The sequence below is a fragment of the Puma concolor genome, chromosome A2 (genome assembly GCF_028749965.1).
Source record: "Puma concolor isolate L17-30 chromosome A2, mPumCon1.1.hap2, whole genome shotgun sequence".
Classification (NCBI taxonomy): Eukaryota; Metazoa; Chordata; class Mammalia; order Carnivora; family Felidae; genus Puma; species Puma concolor.
In genome coordinates this window covers 28502219-28529650 of record NC_141668.1, presented here as the reverse complement: position 1 = coordinate 28529650, position 27432 = coordinate 28502219, and positions in this window count along the sequence as shown.

The window sequence follows — 27432 nt, the reverse complement described above, 5'->3', positions numbered from 1 at the left end:
ATATTATTATAGAAATAATAACAAGCACAATAATAATAAATAACATTTATGGAGTGCTTACCAATGCCAGATATTGTGCATGTGCTATTTTATTTAATCTGTTAAAGAGAAAATCCTGCTATAAAATAGGTCCTAGTTTCTAATTCAAAAAAATAAGGATACTTACTGAAGCATACAGAACTTTAGTTATATGTTCAAGGCCACATAGCCAATTAAAGCCCTGGCATTTTAATTTTGAGGGACACAAGCACATTGTAAGCTGCTTCTTCATTACTATTAAATGAATCAGTGATTATATATTAGTCTTACTTTTCATTATCCCCTAGGATTTTACACAGTTCCTGACAGAAGATAGGCTTCAAATTTTTATTGAATGAGTGGGAAAAAAAAACAAGCGACAAAACTCGAAAGATTTTATAAAATAGATTATATTCTTAAGGACAAAATTTTTTTTTTGTCTGCAATTGGGTCAATGTATGGATTTGTTGGGGGTGGGACACAATTCAGGCCATAACACATGGTAACAACTGTAACAATTCCACAACATGGGTTGACAGCCTCTTTTTGAAATATCTTCCTGGATTTGTGTGGTCAACTAATTTGAGAAACTGGCAGTGGTATTTTTCAATGAAAAATTTTTACTACCACTTAGCTTACCAGAGAGAAAGAAACACATGCTCAGAATCGAACACCTTTGTTTTACAAACAGATTTGGTTTGTGGAATCTGCACTCCTTCTAACTCTCTGGTGACTGTAAGAAGTGAGATCAGAGTCTTTACATGTTCTGATCTTCTGGGGCAAATTATTCCCCAGGAACTGAGTGAGGAGCGCATGTTCACAGGGTCAGCCGTGAACACAGCTCGCCATAGAACTGAGAAAGGAGACTTGGAATCTGGCTCATTAGCTTTTACTCTGCAGATTCCTTGTTCATTTAAAAAGAGGTCAGCGTCTTAGCCCCTTTTTTTGGTTTCATTACAGCTCGCTCTTCTCTGCAGAACTCTTCTTTGATTTCTAAGTTTTTAGAATTTTCTTGGCAGGATTTGCTAGAGCTGCTCTTAAAGTTCTCTCGTGACCAGTTTTGGAATTTTCCATAATAAATGCTTTTCACAATTGGTAATTGTAAACACCATATGCCTTCTGTTTATTTAATTCTTCTCAAGGCTTCATCAAATCCCTATTTATAATATAAAGAAAAAGCACCATGGAATTTAGACCTGTTAAAAAAGGATGATGTAGCCCGTTTCCCGGGTTTGAAATCTGCCTCTCCAATTTATAATCAGTGTGTCTTGGGAAAGTTATTTAACTTCTCTGTGTCTTAGCTTCCTCATCTGTAAGATGGGGATAAAATAAGATGTTGTTGAGATTACAGGAAGTGATGTACTTAACATTTATTTATTTTTGAGAGAGAGAGAGGGAGAGAGAGAGAGGCAGACAGACAGAGCATGAGTAGGGGAGGGGCAGAGAGAGAGCGAGACACAGAGTCCGAAGCAGGCTCCAGGCTCTGAGCTGTCAGCACAGAGCCGGACGTGGGGCTCCAACTCACGGACCGCGAGATCATGACCTGAGCCGAAGTCAGACGCTTAACCAACTGAGCCACCCAGGCTCCCCAGGAAGTGATGTACATAAAAGGACTTAGAATTAATACAGAATGCTGCTTGGCACAAGGAAACACTCGGGAAATGTTAGCTGCCAATCATTTTTGTTGCTATTGTTTTTACTGAGTAGTGTGGATGTCCTTTGGCAGTTGAGGAAACTCCATGATGCTGCTTCTCACTATTCAGAACCGGCTACCAGGGGAGGTCACGGCCAGGTTCCAGGAAGACCAAACCTCTGTAGGATTGTATGGGACTCTGGGTTCTTGGCTTTGCCCTTGTCCATTTCTTCCAAGCTGGGGACATGACTTAAGTGAAGTAAAATCAACTTTCAACCTCCCTTCCTCCCATTCCCCCGACCTACTCCCTTGACCGCTAGCTGGAAGTGGACACTAAACTTTTGGATTTAGCTTTTACTTCATGTTTATGAACATGGGCTTCTTCACACAGCACTGGGAAGCCATTTAGGTTTACTTTAGTGAACATCTTATCTTCTTTGGTACTTTCTGCCACAGTTCCATCTACCACCAGAAGATATCTCAGTGCTCTACCACCTAAGGCTCTTCATGCCCTCCAGGTGCTCAGATCCATCCTGGGGGGAATCCTCCTGGGCTGGTCTCCTCAGAAGGCACGAGAAATTACAGGAGGTTTAAAACTGGAGAGACTGGGATGAGGAAGACAGTTCGGGAAGGTAAATCAGTGTGCCAGCGAGATGTTGCATATTTGGGAAGCATCCTCCTCGCAGCACAGACTCTGGGATAAATCAGAGTGATCTGAGCCCTTGGGCGGGTCCTTCAACTTTGGTAAGCTTTGGTTTCCTGATGTGTAAAATGGAGTTAATTATATTTCCTACTTACAGGTGAGTGTTGAAAGATTTATGAAGTTTACATCTATTTATCTATCTTTCCATCATCTCTCTTAGATATAACTTTATCTGGGGGCCTAACACATTGTACGTATTCAATAAATATACTGTAAAGAAAGAAAGAGGGAAGGAAAGAAAGAAAGAAAGGAAGGAAGAAAAAAGAAAGAAAGAAAAGAAAGGAAGAAAGGAAAGGGAAAGTAAGGAGGGACGGAGGAAGGAAGGAAGGAAGGAAGGAAGGAAGGAAGGAAGGAAGGGAAGGAAGGAAGGAGAGAGAAAGAAAGGAAAAGGAAAGAAAAAGAAAGAGTGACATGTCTCTACTCAAGGCAGCTAGGCTGGCCAGCTTCTGCTCTCTCTTTCTTGCACTAAGTTGTAGCCACCAGAGACATTTGTGCCTAGACCAAAACACCAAATTTGGAGAGGCAGGTGGGAGGTCTCCTGGAATTGCCCTCTTCTAGTTGAGGGGCAGAGTATAGGCTGAGGGGAGGAAGCAAGTGGAGTGGGGCAGGTTGATGGTGAAAAGTGATTTGTGTTCATGGGAGAGGGTTAAGTATGGTCTCCAGTATTCATTTTCAGCTTCCCGAGAAAATATGAATGTTAAGAAAAGCCTTTGGGAGATTATACTGCTGTTCAGATTCAGATTCAACCAAGAGAGTTATATTCTACAAAGTGTTTGATATGCTATCAAGGCCATTTGTTTTGGTGATATATCATTTGTAGCCTGATGAAAAACAACGACTTAGGGGCACCTGGGTGGTTCAGTCGGTTAAGCATCTGAATCTCGGCTTTGGCTCAGGTCGTGATTTCATGGTTTTGTGAGTTTGAACCCCGAATCAGGGGATTCTTTCTCTCCCTCTCCCTACTTCCTTACTCACACCATCTCTGTCTCTTTCAAAATAAATAAATAAACTTAAAAAAAAAAAAAGACTAAGATGAGGCCCATTTCAAGGCAGACATTTTCCTGGGTTGTCCCCTGCCACTGGGCTGACTAGATGCTCATCTGCTTTCTTTCATGCATAATCAGCCCTACTTTATGACTTTCCAGACACTGGAGCCAGTGAGCGTTTTAACTGTATTAGTTCCCCCCTACACCAACTACATGTCCCTTGTTGTTTATCAATTAGTATATATTCAGTGTCACTGTCTTCAGTTAGCACTTGTAACTAGTATCAGTGCTGAAGTCAGGGATTCCCTGATTTTTTTACTTGAGAAGAAGCAGGAAAAGCATCAATAGCAGCTCAAACTGATTACAGAAACTGGTTAGTCATGAGGTATTTCAAGGAGCTCCAGTCTGACCTTTGAGCAAAGTAGTCTGATAAATTAGCGAACACTGACAAAACAGGATAGAAATGGTTTCGGAAATTCAGGAAAAGGACTCACTTAGGTTGTGTGTTTTTCATCCTGCAGAGACTCCTTCCGTCTTCTTCACTTTATATCTTTGCCTTATTCCTATTATTTTGCCCTGGTGACATCTCCTTTCAAAAAAGTTAACGAACTCACTCTTGGGTGTAAATTCATTTAGCTATCAAGTTGCCTAATTTGTGTAGGGCCCACAGCCAGCAGGTTTGTGAAGTTTGCTTCCTGCCCCCCCAAGAGTGGATTTCATAACTTGGTAGGAATTGCATGAATGGATTACATACACTTAGATGGTTTCTCTCTCCAGTGGATTGATACTGATTAAGCATCCAAGTAACTTCAGGCTACATGAAGCAGATGAAATATATCGTGGAGGTGAGTGAATCATCCTGAAGATCCTGAAATCAGTGGACCTGGTTGCTTGGAGATTCCAAATGGGCAGCAACAGCTCCTGGGAGTTACAGCTTCTCTGGAAAGTCTACTTGATGAGAATAGGTGCCATATCTGTGTTGTTCATCACCAAGCCTACACAGGACTTGAACACCATACATTTACATCGACTGTTGTTGCAGGGAGTCAAAGAATTTAAAGGCTGTTCTTACAGAGGAAAACAGGGGAAGAGAAAAACTAACTCCTGTAAAGGTAAGGCTAGAAGTCAAGGACACATTCAACTATCTAGTGACCACGGGAGTTTGTTATTACCAAACATTGAACATAAATGTATCACCAACTTTTCCTTTTTATTACATAATAAGAGCACTATGGCAGTTGTATAGGGACCTCCCCTTTCCATCTTTTCCTCAAAAGGATTTGAAACAGTCAGTCTTATAAAAGTGGGAAAGGGCTGCCTTTTCAAAACTTCGAAGCCTCACAGAAATCTTTAATGGTATTTCTCGCCATCTTTCACACTCTTCTCCAGAGCAATGGATAAAGTTAAGGGCATCAAATGTCAGACACCCTTACTCCAGAGTGGCATCTAATCTCCTTTTGTCTATTTTATTTTTCCTGTTTATACTGACTCTATTCCATGACCTCTGAGCAAAAGGAACCCATTTGCTAGAAGACACCCTTGATTTGACCTTCAAGTTCATACATAAATGGCCATATTTTATGGTCAAATAATTGCATACATAGTTTTACTTGTTGGGTTATTTATATGAATGTCACTATATCAAAATCCCTTTCCTGACCACACAGTCTAAAGCAGTTCCCCATTCCAGCCCACCTCAACACTTGTTAGCCTTTACCTTGCTTTATTTTTCTTCTTAGCATTTTTATCACCACCTGAAATATATTTATTTGTTCATGTTTATTTGTTTGCTATCTCTTAGCTTAGTGTTGTATCCTTAGTGCCTAGAATAGCACTGGGGGAATAGGTACTCAATAAATATTGATTGCATGAGTGAATGAATGAATCAGATATTCTATAACGTTTAAGCCATATTTCGGCATATATTCAAAGTACTTAGAACTGTAAATAATAAAAGTATACTAAGCTGTGATCTGGTTGTTGAAGTTGATAGACTTTGAAAACACAGGAACCTGAGTTTAATGATAACAATCATTTACTAGTGCAGTCTTATTAATCCTTTTGAGAGAGAGAGAGAAGCAGAGCATGAGAGGTAGAGGGTCAGAGAGAGGGGGAGACACAGAATCTGAAGCAGGTTCCAGGCTCCGAGCTGACAGCCCAGAGCCCTACACAGGGCTTGGAATCACGAAACACAAGATTATGACCTGAGCCGAAGTCAGAAGCTTAACTGACTGAGCCACCCAGGAGCCCCTAATTCTGTTTCAAAGGTTAGGAATGATGTATGCAAAATGTCAAAGATTGCTCTGTTCATGATAATTATTAAAGAGAAAGAGTCATGATTTCAACAACTAGAAAAACAACAGCAACAAAAACTAGAACACCCAGGATATTTATTGTAGCTATGAGAAATTCTTTTTTTTTTTTTAATTTTTTTAACGTTTATTTATTTTTGGGACAGAGAGAGACAGAGCATGAACGGGGGAGGGTCAGAGAGAGGGAGACACAGAATCCGAAACAGGCTCCAGGCTCTGAGCTGTCAGCACAGAGCCCGACACGGGGCTCGAACTCATGGACCGCGAGATCATGACCTGAGCCGAAGTCGGCCGCCCAACCGACTGAGCCACCCAGGCGCCCCTAGCTATGAGAAATTCTTAGAATTTTATGGAATGATTTTTCAAGTCGTGTCAGGTGGTTGTTGGCAGGTTGTTGCTTGCCTATTATAAAAATGGATTTTTCACCTCAAAAGTTAATGCCACTACACACATCAAAAAATAAAAACTCTTTAGGCTAAGGCTGTGTGTGGACTATAGAAAATGACCCGCGAATCTGGTTTTTTTTTTTTTTTTTTTCTCTTTTAAAAACTGTGTAAAACATCAGCAGGCACCTGGGTGGCTCAGTTGGTTAAGCATCTGATTTCAGCTCAGGTCATGGTCTCAAGGTTCGTGGGTTTGAGCCTTGAGTCCAGCTCTGCGCTGACAGCTCAGAGCCTGAAGCCTGCTTCGGATTCTGTGTTTCCCTCTCTCTCTGCCCTTCCCCGCTCACACTCTTTCTCTCAATAATAAATAAACATTAAAAAAAAAACAACAACCTGTTAACACATCAGGGTACCCCCAATTACTTTTGAATAGCTATGCCCCTTTGTGATTCTGAGTTTATATAGAGAAAATTAAAACAAAAACTCTGGCTTATAGAATTCCTAGTGGTTATGTAGTTTGAGTGAGAAATAGACCTTGCTATGGTAAGTTTTGGGGGTTAATGTCTTACCATAATGTAATGTAGCCTATTCTATTTTTTTCTTTCAATATATGAAATTTATTGTCAAATTGGTTTCCATACAACACCCAGTGCTCATCTCAACAGGTGCCCTCCTCGATACCCATCACCCACCCTCCCCTGCCTCCCACCCCCCATCAGCCCTCAGTTTGTTCTCAGTTTTTTTTTTTTTTCAACGTTTTATTTTTTATTTTTGGGACAGAGAGAGACAGAGCATGAATGGGGGAGGGGCAGAGGGAGAGGGAGACACAGAATCGGAAACAGGCTCCAGGCTCTGAGCCATCAGCCCAGAGCCTGACGCGGGGCTCGAACTCACCGACCGCGAGATCGTGACCTGGCTGAAGTCGGACGCCTAACCGACTGCGCCACCCAGGCGCCCCTGTTCTCACTTTTTAAAAGTCCCTTATGCTTTGGCTCTCTCCCACTCTAACTTTTTTTTTTTTCCTTCCTCTCCCCCATGGGTTCCTGTTAAGTTTCTCAGGATCCACATAGAGTGAAAACATATGGTATCTGTCTTTCTCTGTATGGCTTATTTCACTTAGCATAACACTCTCCAGTTCCATCCACGTTGCCACAAAGGGCCATATTTCATTCTTTCTCATTGCCACGTAGTATTCCTTTGTGTATATAAACCACAATTTCTTTATCCATTCATCAGTTGATAGACCTTTAGGTTCTTTGCATAATTTGGCTATTGTTGAGAGTGCTGCTATAAACATTGGGGTACAAGTGCCCCTATGCATCAGCACTCCTCGATCCCTTGGGTAAATTCCTAGCAGTGCTACTGCTGGGTCATAGGGTAGGTCTATTTTTAATTTTTTGAGGAACCTCCGCACTGTTTTCCAGAGTGGCTGCACCAATTTGCATTCCCACCAACAGTGCAAGAGGGTTCCCGTTTCTCCACATCCTCTCCAGCATCTATAGTCTCCTGATTTGTTCATTTTGGCCACTCGGACTGGCGTGAGGTGATATCTGAATGTGGTTTTGATTTGTATTTCCCTGATGAGGAGTGACGTTGAGCATCTTTTCATGTGCCTGTTGGCCATCCGGATGTCTTCTTTAGAGAAGTGTCTATTCATGTTTTCTGCCCATTTCTTCGCTGGATTATTTGTTTTTCGGGTGTGGAGTTTGGTGAGTTCTTTATAGATTTTGGATACTAGCCCTTTGTCCGATATGTCATTTGCAAATACCTTTTCCCATTCCGTTGGTTGCCTTTTAGTTTTGTTGGTTGTTTCCTTTGCTGTGCAGAAGCTTTTTATCTTCATGAGGTCCCAGTAGTTCATTTTTGCTTTTAATTCCCTTGCCTTTGGGGATGTGTCAAGTAAGAAATTGCTGCAGCTGAGGTCAGAGAGATTTTTTCCTGCTTTCTCCTCTAGGGTTTTGATGGTTTCCTGTCTCACATTCAGTTCCTTTATCCACTTTGAGTTTATTTTTGTGAATGGTGTGAGAAAGTGGTCTAGTTTCAACCTTCTGCATGTTGCTGTCCCGTTTTCCCAGCACCATTTGTTAAAGAGACTGTCTTTTTGCCATTGGATGTTCTTTCCTGCTTTGTCAAAGATTAGTTGGCCATACGTTTGTGGGTCTAGTTCTGGGGTCTCTAACGTAGCCTATTCTAAATAACAAATCCACAAATTTATCATTTTCTTTATGCTCTTCATCCTATCTTGCATATCAAACCTTCCCTTTAGGGTAACTGTCCTTTTCTTTAAAGTATATATCTATTAACTCCTTTGATGTATGCCTATTGGTGATAACTTCTTAGTTTTTATTTGTCTGAAAGTATCTTTAGTTTTTCTTTGTGCTTAAAGGATATTTTTGCCAAATATGTAAATCTAACATGGCAATTATTTTCTCTCAACACACTGAAAATAGAGTCTATTTTCTGGCTGTCCTGTTGATAAGAAATCAACTGCTCTCTGTTACTTCTTTGAGGTTAATTTGGATTTTCTCTCTGGTTGTGTTCTTTGGTTTTTTTTTTAGATGATCTTTGATTTTTTTCTTTCTTTTTCTCTTTCTTTCTTTCTTTCTTTCTTTCTTTTTTTGGTTGTGCCTAACTTCACTTTACTATTTCCAAAAGTAGATTTCCTTTCATTTATTCTTGAATTTTTCAGTTGGAATAGTTTACTATTTCTGGAAAATTAACATCATTTCTTCAGTCATCTTCTCAGTCATCATCTCTTCAAATGCTTCCTCTACCTCATTTTTCTTTCTTCTCCTTCTGGAACTCTAATTAGATGTATCTGTAGCAATTTCTCACTTCATTGATTGATTGATCACTTTTAACCAGTGTATGTTAACTGAGCATCAAGCATTTGTGTTAACCCTACTCATGATTTTTTTTCTCGCATATGTGAAATCTTTATTTAAACCATGTATTCCCTTTGGCAAGTCTTTAGTGAAACTTAAATAAAGAAATAAGACACTTGAGAAAAATATCTCTGCTTCCCCCACCCCTCCCCACTAGTGTTTTTAAATTTACTTACCACATATTGCATTTCTTGAATGAAACATGGTTTCATGTATTTGGTTTCTTTTCTTTTTTTAATTTTTAAATATTTATTTTTGAGAGAGAGAGAGAGAGAGAGAGAGCGAGCAGGGGAGGAGCAGAGAGAGAGGGAGATACAGAATCTGAAGCAGGTTCCAGGCTCTGAGTTGTCAGCACAGAGCCCGACACCAGGATCAAACTCACGATCAGTGAGATCATGAACAGAAGTGAAGTCAGACGCTTAACTGACCGAGCCACCCAGGAACTGCTCTTTGGTTTCTTTTCAAACATCTTTGGTCACTTATAAGTTATGGTTCTTTGCACTTATTTTCAAGTTTGTTTTTAATTTCTTTAAGCAAAACAATAGCTATTTTAGTCTCCTTGCTACTACTGGTATTTGAAGTCATGCTTGTCTGCTTCTGCAGGCTCTCTCTCAAGATAATTTATTTCCGTGCTTGTTGGTGAATTTTGCAGGTGAGTACATATTTGGTTGATCTTTTCATTCAGAAAACCTCTTTGACTAAATTGAAGATGCTTAGCTCCTGGTAGCATGTGTGCTTGTGTTTGCTGGAGCTTTTCAGCTGCTCCACCATCACTGGTTCCATCTCAGAAACTTCTGGTTTGGTGTTTCCAACTCATCAGCATTTGCCTTCAGGGCAGCCCTACTTTTTGCGTGTTCTCAAAATTTACCTTGTGAGTTTCAGGTCATGGACTGTGAACTGATTGGCCCTTAGGTGATTTCTCTTACTTCTCGTGAAAAAATAAAAAGTAGGTTTTATCTAGGACCTAGCTATTTTATCTTACCATTTGATTTTATTTATCGAAAACATTTTTTTACATTTATTTGTTTTTGAGAGACAGAGAGAGACTGAGCACAACTGGGGGAGGGGCAGAGAGAGGAGACACAGAATCAGAATCAGGTTCCAAGCTCTGTCAGCACAGGGCCTGACGTGGGCCTCAAACTCAGCAGCCATGATATCATGACCTGAGCTGAAGTCGGACGCTCAACCGACTGAGCCACCCAGGCGCCCCTAGGATCTAGCTATTTTGGAGTGAGAGGTTCTTCAAAAGCATCTACTCCTCCATGCTGTTTGAAGTACTTCTAGTAATGTGGTGATTAAAAACAATTATTTGACCACATATCTTTGATCCTGTGGAGTATGTACAGGCATGAATTTATGCTTCTCCTTACATGAGCCAGCTCTCCATCCTTCTCCTCTGTCTCTGTAAGTCACTAACATTTCTCTGTAGGTCACTAACGTCTTCCTATTTGAGCAGGTGCCACTTGCAAATGTGTTGGATACGTGGATTCTAGAGGGTTACTATGCATATTTCTTTGTGCTTCCCTAAGCAATAGCTTGTGTTGTAGATGTATATTCATTTGTAACACACTCCTAGGTGACTGTCATAGCAGTAAGGAGATCTGAACTCGAAACTAACTAGAGCATTTTTAACGAAACTCTGTGGTTGCTGTCAGGGAGACTCTTTTCTAAACCACGTAAAGGCTTGTCATTATATGTGTGCATGTATTTTTAAATTCTGAAAAGATTCCAGAATTCCAAGGAGAATCAATGATACGTGACTTATACCTGACAAATTGGGACATTTTGAAACCTAATGAATGCCAGAGTGGAGGTTCGACACACACTGTATCAGATCTGTGGTGATCTTTAAGGCTACCTTTGGAGTTCATTTTGGTGCCTAAATAGGAATGCATTATTTGGGCTCTATTTCTCTTAACCTGCCTCTCTGTCAGGAACCCTCATTTGGGTTATATTTCATAACTGCTTCATATTATTCAGCATTATTAAGATTGCTGGGTGGTTATTTCCCCATTTCCCATCATCATGTTATTTGAGGGAAAATGTTTTTTAAGGAATACTTTTAAAGACTGCTTGAAGTTCAACGTGTCAGCTTCATCAAAATTTGCTGAATAGATGAACACCGCACCATCACTACATACAACCTGCCAAATGCTCTTGGTCCCTGGCCATCGTTTTCTCTCCCTTTTCCTGCTCCATCTCTCAGCTTGGCTCACTGACTTCTGTGAGCCAAGTCAGAAGTCCAGCTTCTAGCCAGTTCGTTTTGATATATTAAGTTCCTTGATTCTTTTCTTCTTGAAAAAATTATAATATGTTAAATGAAGAAGAATTCAGAGATCATTTTGTAAAGTACCTTCAAAGGTAAGGAAATGTAGACTTGCTACTTTATATTCAAAAAATTTTTTTAAGTTTATTTATTTACTTTGAGAGAGAAAGAGAGAGCTCACCCATACAAGCAGGGGAGGGGCAGAGAGAGAGAGAGGGGGAGAGAGAGAGAATCCCAAACAGGGTCGAGGCTGTCAGCGCAGAGTCAGATGTGGGGCTCAGTCTCATGAACTGTGAGATGAGGACCTGAGCTGAAATCAAGAGTCAGATGTTTAACTGACTGAGCCACTGAGTCACTCCCCAGACTTGCTATTTTAAAGTGTTTTGCCCAAGGTCACATAGAGAAAAGTTAAGTCCTGCTATGTCTTACCGGAATGAAGGTGAGAGAGACTAAGTTTTGTAGACTTTATTTACCAATGAACAGCAGCCTCTTTATTTCAATGCTCAACTGACTGATATCCGAACGATTCTAGTAGCCTTTAAATTTCAAGGAATAGACCACTAAGTTCAATCAAAACTGAAATAAGCTTCAGCGATATTTTCAATTTTATAGAATTGTTTCAAAACTAAGAGAATCCATCAGCTTTTAGATTCACGTCCTAGTAGTGACTATAACACAATGTCAGTAGAGGGCAGCCAGCTACTAAAATTTAAAACATGCTTCTTGGCTTTTCTATTTGTCCTAAAGTTTCCAAATCTGATTTTATAAAACATTTATGTGTCAGATACAGTAGTGATTCTTTTTTTTTAAATTTTTAATGTTTATTTACTTTTGAGAGAGAGAGAGAGAGAGAGAGAGAGAGAGAGAATGTAAGCAGGAAGGGGCAGAGAGAGAGGGAGACACAGAATCCAAAGCAGGCTCCAGGCTCCAAGCTGTCAGCACAGAATCTGACATGGGGCTCAAACTTGGGAACTGCGAGATCATGACCTAGGCCAAAGTCGGACGCTTAACCGACTGAGCCACCCAGGCGCCCCAGTAGTGATAGTTTTTGATTAAAAATAATAAGAATTTATTCAACTTCCACTCCAACTATTCTAATGTCAAGTGCTGTGCTGAAAATCATTTCTGACACTAACCACCCAGAGCTAGTGTCACCTTCACAGATTTAAGGGCAGAGTCCTCACCAAGACCATCCTCCCTTCACATGTCAGCCCAACATCAGTAGAGTCTCTGAACTACTCACATTGCTGACACACTGGGTGTGAAGTTGGTGGCTCCCATAATCCCCCCGGGTTTGATAATTTGCTGGAATGACTCACAGAACTCAAGAAAGTGCTACACTTATTTTATTACCAAGGTTAAAATCAGGAGGGCCAGCCAAATGAAGAGATGCATAGGGCAAGGTTTGGGAGGGACTATCGGTCTTCTGAATCCCTCCTTTGGAATCAGAGCATTTTAGTCTCCTAGTAGTCAATGTATTCACCAACCAGAAAGCTCTGCTGAGCTTTTGTTTCCAGAGTTTTTATTGGAGTTTCACTACATAGTCATGATTGATTGAATGATTTGTCACAACCTCGAACTCAATCTCGAGCCCCCTTCTTCTCCCCAAAGTTGGGAGATCAGGTTCATATCATAGGGCTCACACCCCAACCTTCTAACCATGTGATTGGTCTTTTCAACAAAACCAGCCTCCATCTTGATGCTATCAAAGGGTGAACCAGGAATTACCTCATTAGCATAACAAAGATACTCCTAAAACTCAGGAGATCCAAGGATTTAGGGTCTCCCTCCCAGGAACCAGGAACAGAGATTGGTCAAATTCTTTATAACAACAGACTCATGTACACATATATACACCCAATTTTGCCAAAGAACATTAGTGTTTATTAATCTCCTAATTATCATTATCTTCATTATTTGTTGCTGATTTTTACTAAAGGACCGAAGGAGAATATGTAAGTGATACAACATCGTAGACTTTTCTTTTCTTGAATATATACAGAAAGAAATATTCGAGGAAAATATTTTGCTATTTATACAATGGAGGAACATTTCATTTCTGATTAAATATTTTTGATGGAGTATGTTCTAAAGTTTGGGCTTATATTTAGCTCATGTTAATGGTGGACACTGGGGAAAAGTGAACAAACTATAGGTAAATCAATAGAGAATACAGGAGGAAAGCTGCTGAGTGAGTGCAAAGTGGGATGATCTTAATCAGGGGCATACATCATTTTGGCTCTATTCCTAGCTAGCCATACTATCTTGAAGATCTGGATGCTCACAATGTTTCCTTCATTTTCACTATGTAGAAATTACATGTAATTGTTTTTAGTATAGTTAAAAATACATTTCCCCCATTTAAAAATAATAACTTTTATCAGAAATGGCCAAGTCCATGGTATGGAAGTGGACTAAGTCCATTACCACACAGGGTGCTGGCACCTAGAACTGGCAATTTGGTTCCAGATTTCAGTGCCTCAGGGAAAGGTAGACTCAATGTATCCCACAAGGGGCAGGGCACTGGAGACTATTTTCCCACATTCATAAATGAAAGCTGTAAAAACTTGATTTTCTTGTGTAAGGCTGCATCCAGTTAGAACAGGTTCATGAATGGTGAAGAGAAGCAAAGAATCCTAAATGATTAGAAATGAGACGAATAGTGGGTATTAGCTTCAGTTCTGAAAATGTGAACCTGTTGAAGAGATACAAAATATACTTCTGATTTGTGGACCCTTAGGACCTGAGGTGAAGCTACTTAAAGAATGCCCAAGAGGAAAGGAAAAATGGGGGAGAGAATGAAAAATAAATCCATGGAAAGTAAATATACCAACAAAAATGACAAAACACCTGAGGAAATCCAACCCCATGATGTGAATTATTCCCTACTGCAAACAAACAAACCTGTGAACACAAAAACAACAACAAAAGCAAAGCAAACAACAACAACAACAACAACAAAACCACCCAAAAAACAAAAAAAAAATTCATTCATAAAAATATAGAAGTAATTAAATAATCTAGAAGTACTTTAAATGTATGTGCGTAAAATTCTTGAAGAAATATCCATAAGACAAAAGTAGGGAGCACTGAAACAAGAACAGGTACTTGTGAACCATGAACCAATTAGATTCCTTGTAATGAAAAAAGAAATTAAAATGGGAACCATAATACACATTATTCTTGAGACAGTTGGAGAAAAAAATTCTAATAAAGAACTTTGAAAATTACCTAGAATATGGCTTAAAAAGATAAAGAAATAAAGAAAGTGAAGTTCTGAGAAATAGAACATAGTTTTAGATGCTCTAGTAAAATATAAGAGAGAGAAAAGCCATCAATTTTCAAAACTAAAGGGCAATGTACATCCTGATACTGAAAGAGTACCTTAAACGCCATGTATAACTAACAAACAAAACATCATTTACATTGGATAGATTGGATCTTGTGTACTTAAGATGACAAAAATCTGTACCCAGCTAAACTGTTAAACAAAACACTTGTGGGGAAAAAACAACAACAACATATTTTTGGACACTTAAAGACAAAAATATATTTGCCACAAAATATCATTGAAATTTCTCTAAAGGGTATAATTTAGCAAGAGACAATAATGAACACAGAAAGAAAAAATGTGACGCCAGCAAAGCACATTGATAAAACCATACTAGGACATAAAAATAAGCAATGTCTGCAGATATAATTTTGTTGATATATTTAAAAATAATGGGGGCGCCTGGGTGGCGCAGTCGGTTAAGCGTCCGACTTCAGCCAGGTCACGATCTCGCGGTCCGTGAGTTCGAGCCCCGCGTCAGGCTCTGGGCTGATGGCTCGGAGCCTGGAGCCTGTTTCCGATTCTGTGTCTCCCTCTCTCTCTGCCCCTCCCCTGTTCATGCTCTGTCTCTCTCTATCCCAAAAATAAAAAATAAAACGTTGAAAAAAAAAAAAATTTAAAAATAATGAACTGGGGCACCTGGTTGGCGTAGTCGGTAAAGGTTAGCTTCTGACTTTAGCTCAGATCATGATCTCACAGTTCGTGAGTCTGAGCCCCACATTGGGCTCTCTGCTGTCAGCACAGAGCCCACTTCAGATCCTCTGCCTCCCTTTCTCTCTCTCTCTCTGCCTGCCCACCCCCCACTCTCACTCTCTCTCGAAAATAAACAAACATTAAAAGAAAAATAAAGAACATTCTATACAACAATCTCTCTACTTATCAATCTATTTGATTAAAAATTTAATGAGATGAAATTTATGATTTACTACGGCCAACATTATATCATTTTTGTCGCCTACACAAAGGAAAATAGTTTCAAAACTTTGAAAGCAAACTGAAACAGAATGGGGGATCATTACCATTTAACTTTTTGTACAGTAGTCTGATTTTGCAAAATTGAATTTTTAGGCCCATGAGATTTTTATTGCTACATGCTTTATAATTATTGCTTTAAAAGATTTTTTAAGTACCAAATTATTAATCTAACTCTTAATTGCCAGAACCAATATTTAGTTGTCAAATCGCCTTTGGCAATTAAATGTTCAAATCAGTAATTTAAGTCTTAGATTATTATGTTGAACTTCTTTTTTTTTTTTAATTTTTTTTTTCAACGTTTATTTATTTTTTTTTGGGACAGAGAGAGACAGAGCATGAACGGGGGAGGGGCAGAGAGAGGGGGAGACACAGAATCGGAAACAGGCTCCAGGCTCTGAGCCATCAGCCCAGAGCCCGACGCGGGGCTCGAACTCCCGGACTGCGAGATCGTGACCTGGCTGAAGTTGGGCGCTTAACCGACTGCGCCACCCAGGAGCCCCTATTATGTTGAACTTCTATTTGATAATTACACTATTATGTTGAACCTATTAAACCACTTAAAAAAATTAACTGGTAGCTGAAACATTCTGTGACATGATATTCTACCTTACAAAAATCTAATTTAGATTGACAAACTTTCTTCTCTTCTAATTCATGGCTTTTCACATTTAGAATAAAATAGAACTAAGACTTAACAGTTGAATATTTAGTTCCCAGAATTGTACACCTTTCAGTGCTACACAGTGAAGAAGAGAAATTGGTCATGTAAAGCATTTGTCTTTTTCCTCCTTGCCATAATTCCTCCCTTGTCACATTAATATTTTCGACATATTTACATAAAACCTTGCTTTATTAAGTTGAGAACAACAGAGATCATTGAGTCATTTATGTTAGTGTGTAACCTGAACATACCCAAATCTGAGGTGTAGATTAAACCTGTCACAGAAAATATTTACAGTAGGCAAAGCCACCATTTTTGTTGTTGTTGTTGTTGAGGTATGTAAAGGACATAAGTAGTATGTTGAGTCAGAATAATTTAGTCTGTATCTAGCAAATGCTACAGACACTATTTTTTCACTCTTAGCACTTAAATGCTACTTCAGTGAGAACGCAAACGCTAGACAAATTGCTAATGTTTTCATGCTCAGTGGTCAAATGAATCCCTTCTCCATTATGTAAGTTGATTGCCAGGCTGTCATAAAGCTCTGAGCAGAAACCCTCTGATATTGCTATCCCATTCCACGGAAGAATATCGTAACATTGCTCGACTTAACATCGAGCAGTGGCGTGACCTCTAAGACGGGGTATTTGCGGTAGTTTACTGTAATGCCAGGCGTGAGGCAGTGATGGCCTCCTAGCTGTCGGCCGTGAGAGAGTAGAAGCCCACTGTTTCCTAGGTGTTCCCGTTTTCATTTTCTTCTAAACAGCAATCCGATCACTGCTTCTAATTAAGATGCCATCACTTATGGCAATTTGAGAAGAGCAAATCGTGTTCCTGCGAGTTGCCGGTGCAAAGTAAGTTTGCAGCGTAAATAAAAGAAAAGAAGCCTTTGTATTATCTGTTTCAAGTGTGGCAACTCAGTGGCATAAAACAGAGATAGCATTTGCCTTTGCCAAGACCACAGGACAGGTTTTGCTCTCGTAACACATGTGACATTGAGATATTTTCTTTGTTTTCAGATTCCAGGAAATCATATATAAAATAAATCATATAAGCCCCAAACAATTAAAGCTCACTAGAAAACTCCTGAATTGCAGAATACCTTAATATTGTAGCAAGAAAGACTTACATAATACTGCTGTGTTGTAGAACAGGGCGATTAAATACTGTTCCCAGGATATTAACGTGGAGGGGGCTGTAGAGGATGAATTAGGAAGTGGAGAGACTGGTATCAAGGAGGGAAAGTAGGAAACATAGAAATTTTCTTTGTGCAGTGATGCCTGTGGTTATAATAATAGAGGCTGAGAAAAGGACTTCAGCGATAATCTACTGAGACCCTCACTTTGTGAATAAGAAGTAAGGTCAGAGACATCGACTTGACGAAAGTTACTCAATCCAAATTTCCTAGCAGTATATTTTTATTGTCACATGAGATGCTTCTAAGATTTATTTTTGAGAATTTAGAGGCTCTAACATTTCACCGACTGGGGACTGGCGGTAAGAGAGACTCATGTATTAAAGAAATTGTCTGCTTTCTCCTAGGCTAAAATGAGGGGGAGGGAGTAAGAAGGAAATTATAGATTAGGGATTAGGCCACTGGGGTTGAATTTCAGATTTTGCCAAAATCTTACTGATATTTGGCAGAAGTTTTACCATGATTTACTACGAAGTTAACAAGACTTAAGCTTCAAGACTGTCATGCCTGCATGCCATGTTACGGGAGGCCTTGAAAATGCATTCATATTTTTCGCAATATTTATAAAGTAAAATATTTAAACACAATCAATATCACTGTCTCTTAACAATTCTGACCTCCACTCACTTCCCCTTATGCAGGTGGCATTGGAGTGACCACTGACATTGCTAACAACTGCCTACGATAAAGAGACATTGACCATACGTTTAAATTTCAAGGGATTATATTCACGTGGTTTGCAGCCACAGTGTGTATAGATGTATTTTCGCATCCAGGGGAAGGAATGGGTTCCAAGAATTCTTCTACATCCTCAATGAAACAATGGACTCAATGACATCAACAACAAACTGGCTATGAGTGCTGTCAATACAGAATTCTTAAAAATAGTCACAGCAGCACAACAAATCTGGATACGCTCCAAAATATTACAGCTTATATATCATGACTTTAAAATTTCATGTCTTATGTGTAAAGGAAAACTGATGGAAGATTCCCCAAATTTGACAGCAATCTTAAAATTTCACATGACACCAATTGTGAAGCTAAACCATCAATAATAAATGATAAATACATTGCCACCAACGATGCTAGAGGGAAAATTCAATTACCTTCCTATTCTCTCCGTTGAAAAAGACTTTACAAAATTGATGTATATGAGGGGGTAATCAAGGAGCCTGTATCCCAAAATGTAACCTAGATGTGCACAAGGGAATTAATTAATAAAAATATTATATAACTTTTCTAGACTTTATGATATTTGTGTTGTTGTGTTGTGCTTTCTAATATTTGTAATTTTTAGATCTTCTCACCAAAACATGTATATTTGTTCTAAGACCCAGTTTTGTATTGTTTTCCTTTAAAAAGCATTCCCAAATTGTATATGATTAAGGTCACATAAAACCTGGATTTCTCCCCATTAGTTGAGTCCTTAGGGATCCAGATAAAGAGAGCTAAAGAAAGGGAGAAGAGAGATAGTGGACATTTCACCTCCTCATCCCTTCGAGTAGTGTTCTTAGATAAGGATATACATGGTTAAACATGTGCAAGGTTATCCATGGCCTATGGGAAGAAAATAACTACTTTTTGGTTTACACTTAATCCTAGGGTGCAGTCTTTTGGTCCTTCTCTCTGATTCCTAAAGCTTTTGAATCTAATTTTGATGCCTCTCTCCTAAGGTCTTCAAAAGATACAATTCAGTCTCTTGTCCTCTCTGACATTTCTTTTACAAAGGAGCAGGAGCTCCATACTTCTGGGCTTATCTTCGTAAGCCTCAGGGTAATGCATCACTTTTTTTTTTTTTTTTTTAATGCCTCAAGCCTTTCAAAGGGATTCAAAAAAATATGATAATGAGCTTTTTCACTCAGAGTCTGGGCCAAATTACTCAATCGACCATTATCAGAACCTGATATCTGAATCTGAAATTTTAACGGCACTCATGCTGAGAATGCAAGCATTATCGGCAGAATTGGGGTTCCTGAGAGGATCTTCAACAAATGGTAACCCCCTCCTCCATTCGGGATCAGCAATGGGTTGAGAAATAGGACAGAGTTAAAGTTGTGTCCAAATTAGCAGTCAAAGTTGCAGAGATAGCTCAGCACGACCGTCATTTTGGCCTGTTAACTGACACCAGAATCAGGCAGATGTACCCAGCCAGGGACAGGCCACGCTGCACGAGGATACGGCTCACGTAGCAGTCCTGACCATACGGCTGAGTGGGAGATAGTTTCAGCTTTCTACATGCAGGCCTGCTTTGTAGTCAAAAGTCTGTCACCTGCTGGAGTGAGCAAAGGAATGGGATGGTGCTGAGGAAAAATCCTTTCTTGTAGATCCTTGAAACACAGAAAAGGCATTCCTTCTCAAAAGGTAATTGCAGAAATTTAATTTCATTAATATTTATATTTAAATAAATATAATACATGGGTTAGTATCAAGAGCTATGGGCTTTTGAAAGGTTGAATATTCTTAAATACTGAGTACACCAATACTCAGTACTTGAACTTTTAAAATTGTGTGACTTTGGACAAATCACTTACCTTCTTTAAGACAATGTTCTCTTTCTAGCTAATTTCTTTAAAAATTTTTTTCTTAATGTTTATTTATTTTTTGAGAGAGAGATAGAGTGTGAGCGGGGCAGGGGCTCGGAGCCTGACACAGGGTTCGAACCCACGAACCGTGAGATCATGACCTGAGCCGAACTTCGACGCTTAACCGACTGACCCACCCAGGTGCCCTGCTAACTAATTTCTCTTAAAAGCTAAATGAGACTATGTGTTTAAAGTACTATACACATATAAGGAAATGCTCTGCGCAGTATTGTGTGTGTGTGTGTGTGTGTGTGTGTGTGTGTGTGTGTGTGGTGTTTGTTGTTTTCAATGCTTTCTGAATGCAGCCTCCTGGGTGCTTCTCCTTATTAGGATGTTTGTTTGTCTGCCCTCTGCCCTCCTGTCAGTGCTTGAGGGGCCCCCTTCATCTTTCCTTAGCAGAGCACACATAGTCATTTCCATGCAGCATAGGCTCTCACACCTTTATTGCCTGGCTTTTTATTTTTTCCCCAAGCACAGATGAATGGCAGGTCTTATAGATCTTTTCTAACTTACCATTATGTTTCTGGTGAAAAACACTTTTCCATTTGAAAACTTCTCCCAAACCCTGAAGGTCACTTCCTTCTATCAAAATATATTCTTTAGTTCTCTGACATGCTAGCTTATTAAATCACAGCTCAGCTCTCGGTGCTCAGATGGAAAAAAATCTGCCAGCTTTTATTTTCTCTAGTATATATCTCAGGCTTTACCAAGATATAAGCAGAGAATATCTGAATATATAATATATTGATATGATATAATATTGATATGATAAAATATAACTATGATAAAATAGAATTACGATATATGATATGATATGATATGATATAATATAATATAATATAGAAAATTTTATGCTATGCCCCTGCCCCAGCCAAACCCCAAATTTCCTCTTTATGCTTCTATAAATGACACAGACAATTTAAAAATATGATTGGGATTTCTACTGGGTTAAACGTAGCAAAGGTGGGTTTTTTCCTAGGAAATTTTTTTGTCATTATTATCTAAGACTTTAATAGAAAGCTTTTGTATGTTAGCTCTCTTTGCTTATACATTTTGGAGGATAGAAATAGAAAATACAAATATATGTTCTTAAAAATCCTATTACTTAGAGTTAAAATGTTTTCTTCTAAAACCCTAATGTGGGGCACCTGAGTGGCTCAGTCAGTTGAGTGTCCAACTCTTGATTTTGGCTCAAGTCATGATCCCAAGGTCATGGGATTGAGCCCCACATAGGGCTCCACACTGTCAGTGTGGGGATTCTCTCCCTCCCTCTCTCTCTCTGTCCCTCCCCCATGCTCTCTCCCTCTCTCTCTCTTTCAAAAATAAATAAGCATTTGAGAAAAAAAGAACCCTCATTTATTAAAAAAAATAAGTAAATAAAAACCCTACTGCTAAATTCAGTTCCACTATTTACCTTGGCTCATGAGATATTTTACACAGCTGCTTATGAAAAACATATGCAGAACATTCAATTTTTCCTTTACGTTTGTTAAGTAGCCTCTAAAGATCATGTTCGTTTTGGCAAGCTTCTATTCTTCCAACCCATCTCTGGCTGTTGCTAATTTTATGCCCTCTTTCTTCAATTGCTGCCCGAAGTCTAAGGCCTTTTTTACTGCAGCGATGTTTCCGGTCTCATTCCGGGATCATGGCCATCCTTCTACTGTGTCCTCTGCTAGCATCTATATCCACTCAGATCTGAGAATGCTTTCCCCATCTGACCAGGGTAGATTAGTTTCTCTTTGAGCACCTCCCAGAATTCTCTAATTCGCCGTTAACAAAAGGAGCTCTGACCTTGGGTTGAGGAACATTCTCCATTTCTAATTCTTCTTCCAAAATGAACAAGTCTGTTGGAAGTTGTTTAGATGAGGGTTGCCTAGGGTTTCCCCCTGCTGGTCAGCATGCATTTTCCCCTGCTGAATATATGAGCTTTCCTCTTGATTTTTATTCTCTGAATCATTCATTTCTCTTAGAGGCTGCACGATGCCAAAATATCATGGTTTTCTACAGAGTCAATGTCGTTTGGACAAATGGATGTAAACTGCAGTTTAAAACAAAACAAGCATAACGCCTGTGCCTCCCGATAGGCCTGACATCAGGGAACATCAGTCTAACTTCTGTATTTGTTTCTTGGTAGCATGGGGATGATTTCTTCACTCTTATGTCTTTGTTGCATAGACAAGATCTGCACTCACATCTCTGGTATTTCACTTGATATATCGTAGTTGATATGTCATTTGAGACTGTCCATATATCATAGAAAAATAAAAAAGTGGCAGAAAAGACCCCTGTGCCAGTACCCTGCTTGTTATTTAAAAATACACACACACACACACACACACACACACACACACACACACACGTATGAGGATTTGGTGGATGTTGTGTACTTTTAGAGTTACCTTTCCCTGGAATTGATGAATTCTATTCACAAATGATCTCCGTTTCCATATATAGCCTCTCATGGCTTTCAAGGCTTCCAGATTTAAAGCTGGATATCCTCTGATCCACTGTTTATTTTCTATATGTCTGCTCTTCACATGTCTCCAGCATTAATCCTCTTTGAAAGGATTAGAGCATATTCACTATTAATACTAGGCCTCCTATGAAAACTGTTGAGGCTTAAGGAAAATGATTTCATTAATCCATGAATTTGACATTGTGTTTAGCAGCAACAAATATGGGTGTCTCCAGAGCTCCAGGAAAACAGTAAGCTTAAAATGGAAAACTATCATAAGTAATTCTTATCTCTTCATTGTAATATAAAGAAGAATGTAGATCTAGGAGTCTGCAAATTTTATTTTAGACAGCGATCCTTCTTTTTAAATATCTGCTAACAATTAGTAAGACACTAACTAGGAATATCCTGTACTCTCTATGTCAGAGGTGTTAATATAATGCCCACAGTGTGTTGCAGAACAAGGAGAGGTTTAGATATTGATGTTCTTCAACCAGAAGCTCTTGTGTCTTGTATTTTTCTCTTTCTTCCTTACTGTCATTCATTTCATTCATTTCATTTTAGAGCCAGAAGGACCCTTTTCATATATGTGCTGCCAAAGTGAGCAGTGGAAGGGGCTTTAAAGGGCATGTGCTCACTCTCTACGTTAAGTAAGCGGAGGGCCAGACGTGTGAGTTGCCAGAATGTCTAGGCTGTTAGGGGCAGAGCTGATACTTGGCTATTCGACCGACAAAACAGTGCGCTGTCCACTAAATCCCAATGTGTTTTTTTGACTTGTTCTCTCTCATGTGTAGACATATGGTCTGGCTCAGCTGTGAGGAAGGAGAATAAAAGAAAAACAAAATATCAAGATTGGGAAAAGACAGAATTTTAGTTTTGAAAAAGTACAGACCAGAAGGCATAGTCTATATAGATATAAGCAAATGCTGTAGAATTTTATTTTATTTTTATTTTATTTTATTTTATTTTTTCTATTTATATTTTTATATTTTATAAAAATATTTTTATATTTTACATTATATATATATTTTTTATATTTTTATATTTTATATTTTATTTGCCTTTGAGAAACAGAAAGAGACAGAACGTGAGCAGGGGAAGGGCAGAGAGAGAGATACAGAATCTGAAGCAGGCTCCAGGCTCCAAGCAGTCACCAGAGCCCAGTGTGATGCTCGAACCCACGAACCCTGAGACCATGACCTGAGCCGAAGTCAGACGCTTAACCAACCAAGCCGCCCAGGCACCCCAAATGCTGTAGAATTTTAAAATTCAGTCTTCTCATTTTTTATGCTAATTGACTCAAAATGAGTCAATTATATATATATCTGGAGAGAGAGACAGAGAGACATAATTCCAAGTGAAATAAAGCTAATAGGTTTTTTTTTATTGTAGGACTTTTCAAAAGTTTTGCATTGATAATGAACATGAACTCTTCTCCCAGTTTTTCTCAAAATTCATAAAACCAGGAACTCCTTTTTTTTAATCAAATATGGGATCTGTGGGATCTCTAGTGTGTTTCCAAATCAGTTTGGGAGACTCTTTCCATCCAGTTCCATGGCTGTGTAGTTCCATGGCTATATAAATACATATATACATATATATGTATATATATATTTCTTTTTCTTTTCTTTTCTTTTTTTTTAATTTTTGAGAGAGAGGAAGAAAGTGCATGAGAAAGCATGTGAGCTGGAGAGGAGCAGAGAGAGTGGGAGAGAGAAAATCCCAAGCAGGCTCCACAGAGCCCACACTGGGGCTCGATCCCACGGACTGTGAAATCGTGACTTGAGCCAAAATCAATAGATGCTTAACCAACTGAGCCACCCAGGTGCCCCAATATGCATATTTTTATCTCTGGCTCTGATTTCTACCTTGAGGTCCAGAATCACATAGCTAAATGTCTTCACATCCTTATTTGGATATTAATAGGCATCTCAAATATAACATAACATAATCAGACCCTTTATGTACACCCACACATTCATACACACAACCTATTTTTAATCAAAGTTAATTCTCATCTCAATAAATTGCACCACCATCCACACATTTTTTCAAACCAGCTTTAAGCTGGCTGCCATCTGGAATCATCTCCTGTCACAGGCTGGATTCTCTGGAAGCATAGCTGGGATGAAGTTTGATGTGCATATGTTTATTAGGGATCAATCCCTGTGAAAGGAAGGCGGTGCATATGTTTATTAGGGATCAATCCCTGTGAAAGGAAGGCGGTGGAGGCAGGTTTGGGCAGAGGGGAGGTAAACATTTGTTTGGTCCCAACAGTGTGCTTCAGCCAAGCTGACAGCGAGCTTTCCAGTGAATACTGCCCCTCAGAGTCCTACCATGTTAGGAGAAAGTGGCTGCTCCTTTGGACTCCTGCCTCGTTCCTGTCAATCACCATATCAGTTGTCCAGGGAAAGGCATAACTCAGCTTTGAGAAGTTTCCTCAGAGGCATGTGTTACTGAAGACTCTCCTAAATTCTTGAGGAGGACTCTGCAGATCTGTAGATTTCTCCCTTTGGGCAGCTTTCTGTCTTACAGATTCTGTTTGCCTTGGTCTTCTAGGATGCTCAGCTCTGTTTCTTCAACTCCGGTTGCTCTATGAGGCTCTGTCTGGCTTCCCTTTTCTTGATCTGAGACGTTGGATCTCTCTTAAGCTATAACCTGGGGCAACTGTAAGCCTTACTCTGTCTGCTTTCCATCTTTCAGAGATCATTGACTTTTGTTTTCTGATGTCTAGTGTCTTGAAAATAGTGAGTTCGTATATTATGTCTGTTTTTGTTTGTTTCTTGGTTGTTTCAAGGAGGAAGGTGAATCAGTTCCTTGTTACTTCATCTTGGCCAGAAGCAAAAGTCCCTGGAGCTTCTCTTTTAAACTCTTCTTTGTACAGTTTGTTTACTTTTGCAACCACTTACTTCCTTGCAAGCTCCACTTGGGTCCTGCATCACCCCTCCGTCCAAAACAGAGTCGGTGGTAATTGCCCTCACTATCGTTTGAAAGACTCTTCTTGGTCTCCCTTTCCCTTCCCCCCTTTGCGTTAAACCCTCTTCTCCTTTCAGGGAAGAAAACATCAGACAGATACACAGACACAAATGCACACAACTTATTTCCATTTAGGTATTGCTACAGATCTTTAAATTGGGAAGAAGAGCCTACATTACTCCATCTCACCCCATCTCACGTAGGTCAGAGGAGCTCTGTACAGATGAGCTTCTGTGAGGAAGGGACTGCTCTGTACCTGCACTGTTCGAGGCTATAGCCAGTAGTGCCTGTGGCTATTGAGCACTCGAAATGTGCCTAGGGCAACTGGCAGACTAGATGCTGATTTTATTAATTGTGAATAATTTACATCATTTTCAATGTTTTAAAAAAATTTTTTTTAATTAAAAAAAAAATGTAACAGAGTGTAAGCAGGGGAGGGGCAGAGAGAGAGGGAGACACAGAATCCGAAGCAGTCTCCAGGCTCTGAGTTGGCGGCACAGAACCCCACGCGGGGCTGGAACTCACAAACCAGGAGATCATGACCTGAGCTGAAGTCGGGCCACTTAACCCACTGAGCCACCCAGGCGCCCCGTGAATAATTTTCATTTATATTTAGATAGCCACATGCAGCTAGTGGCTCTTGTATTGGACCTCGCAGGAATACAGTTTATTTTTTGCCAGAGTTTAATAGTAGTTTAGAATGCTGTGGCTCACATCTCCCTTAGCTACCATTGTTTTTCTCAACAATTCATCCCAATGACAGATTGAATTGCCACTGTATAGGGTCAAAAGTGTACACTCCTTTATTTATAGACAGCTGATAGGCACTAACCGTTTGTGATGAAAATTTAACCTATTTGAATTTCAATCTTCTGGACTAATGGGGCTGATGACACCTTCAAATAGTTTACTGTCAGTTCATGTGAGATATTGTGTAAGTACATAGTCATTGTTTAGTAAACATTATTTTTCTTCTTCTTCTTCTTCTTCTTCTTCTTCTTCTTCTTCTTCTCCTCCTCCTCCTCCTCCTCCTCCTCCTCCTCCTCCTCCTCCTTCTCCAATACATCTCCTTTTAGAAATAAGAATTTTTCTGAAGGCCATAAAATACTAAACCAATCACACTTTAGTGTGACTATGTTGAATAAATACTTTTCCTCTGTTTTTATTTGTGCATAGGGAAAGCGCTCTTAAAGAAGGAGGAGGGACATAACCAGACTGCCTTAGAGGAAGCAGGATGCACTGAAGACAAAGTTCATCAACTTGAAATGTCAGCAGAGCAGGATGGCAAAAGTGGGTCAGCCTTCAGGAGTGGTAGCACCCTTTTTACCCCCAGGTTACACCGGCACTCTTGTGCTTACTGAAAGTCAACACTTCTTTCAACCTGCTATTCCCTGAGAACACTCCATTCAGAGCCATCCTTTACCTTCAAAGCTTCAGTTCAGTTCAGTTTAACGGGTTTGGACTAATGAACTGGTGTAGCAACTTGTAGCCAAGAGCCCCAGAGGTATCATTCAGATCAGCAACAATGACAAGAACAATAAAACGTATTTAGTTTGTCTTTTAAAAATAGTATCATAGTTGGGGTGCCTGGGGGGCTCAGTCGGTTAAACATCCAACTCTGGATTTTGTCTCAGGTCATGATCTCATGGTTTGTGGGTTTGAGCCTTGCATCTGCACTGTGAGTGCAGAGCCTGCTTGGGACACACACACACACACACACACACACACACACACTCTGTCTCTCTCTGTCTTTCTCTGCTCCTCCCCTGCTTGCATGCTCTCTCTCTCTCTCTCTCAAAATAAATAAATAAACTTAAAAAAAATAACACCACAGACACACGAGAGACTTGATTTTATTGATCTCTGTTGTTTTCCCCCTAATCCACTCATCTAGAGTGAAGTGTGGTAGAGAGCTCTCAACTACCAAGGAGCTTCTCTTTTTACAAGGTGACTGCTATGCACTATTGTTTCTCTGTTAAGTGTCAAACCGTGAGCCAAGTTTCCTACTGGAAGTCATAAATGTCTGTCACAGGCAGACGCAGGACTGCATGTTTGCTAAGTGCTAATT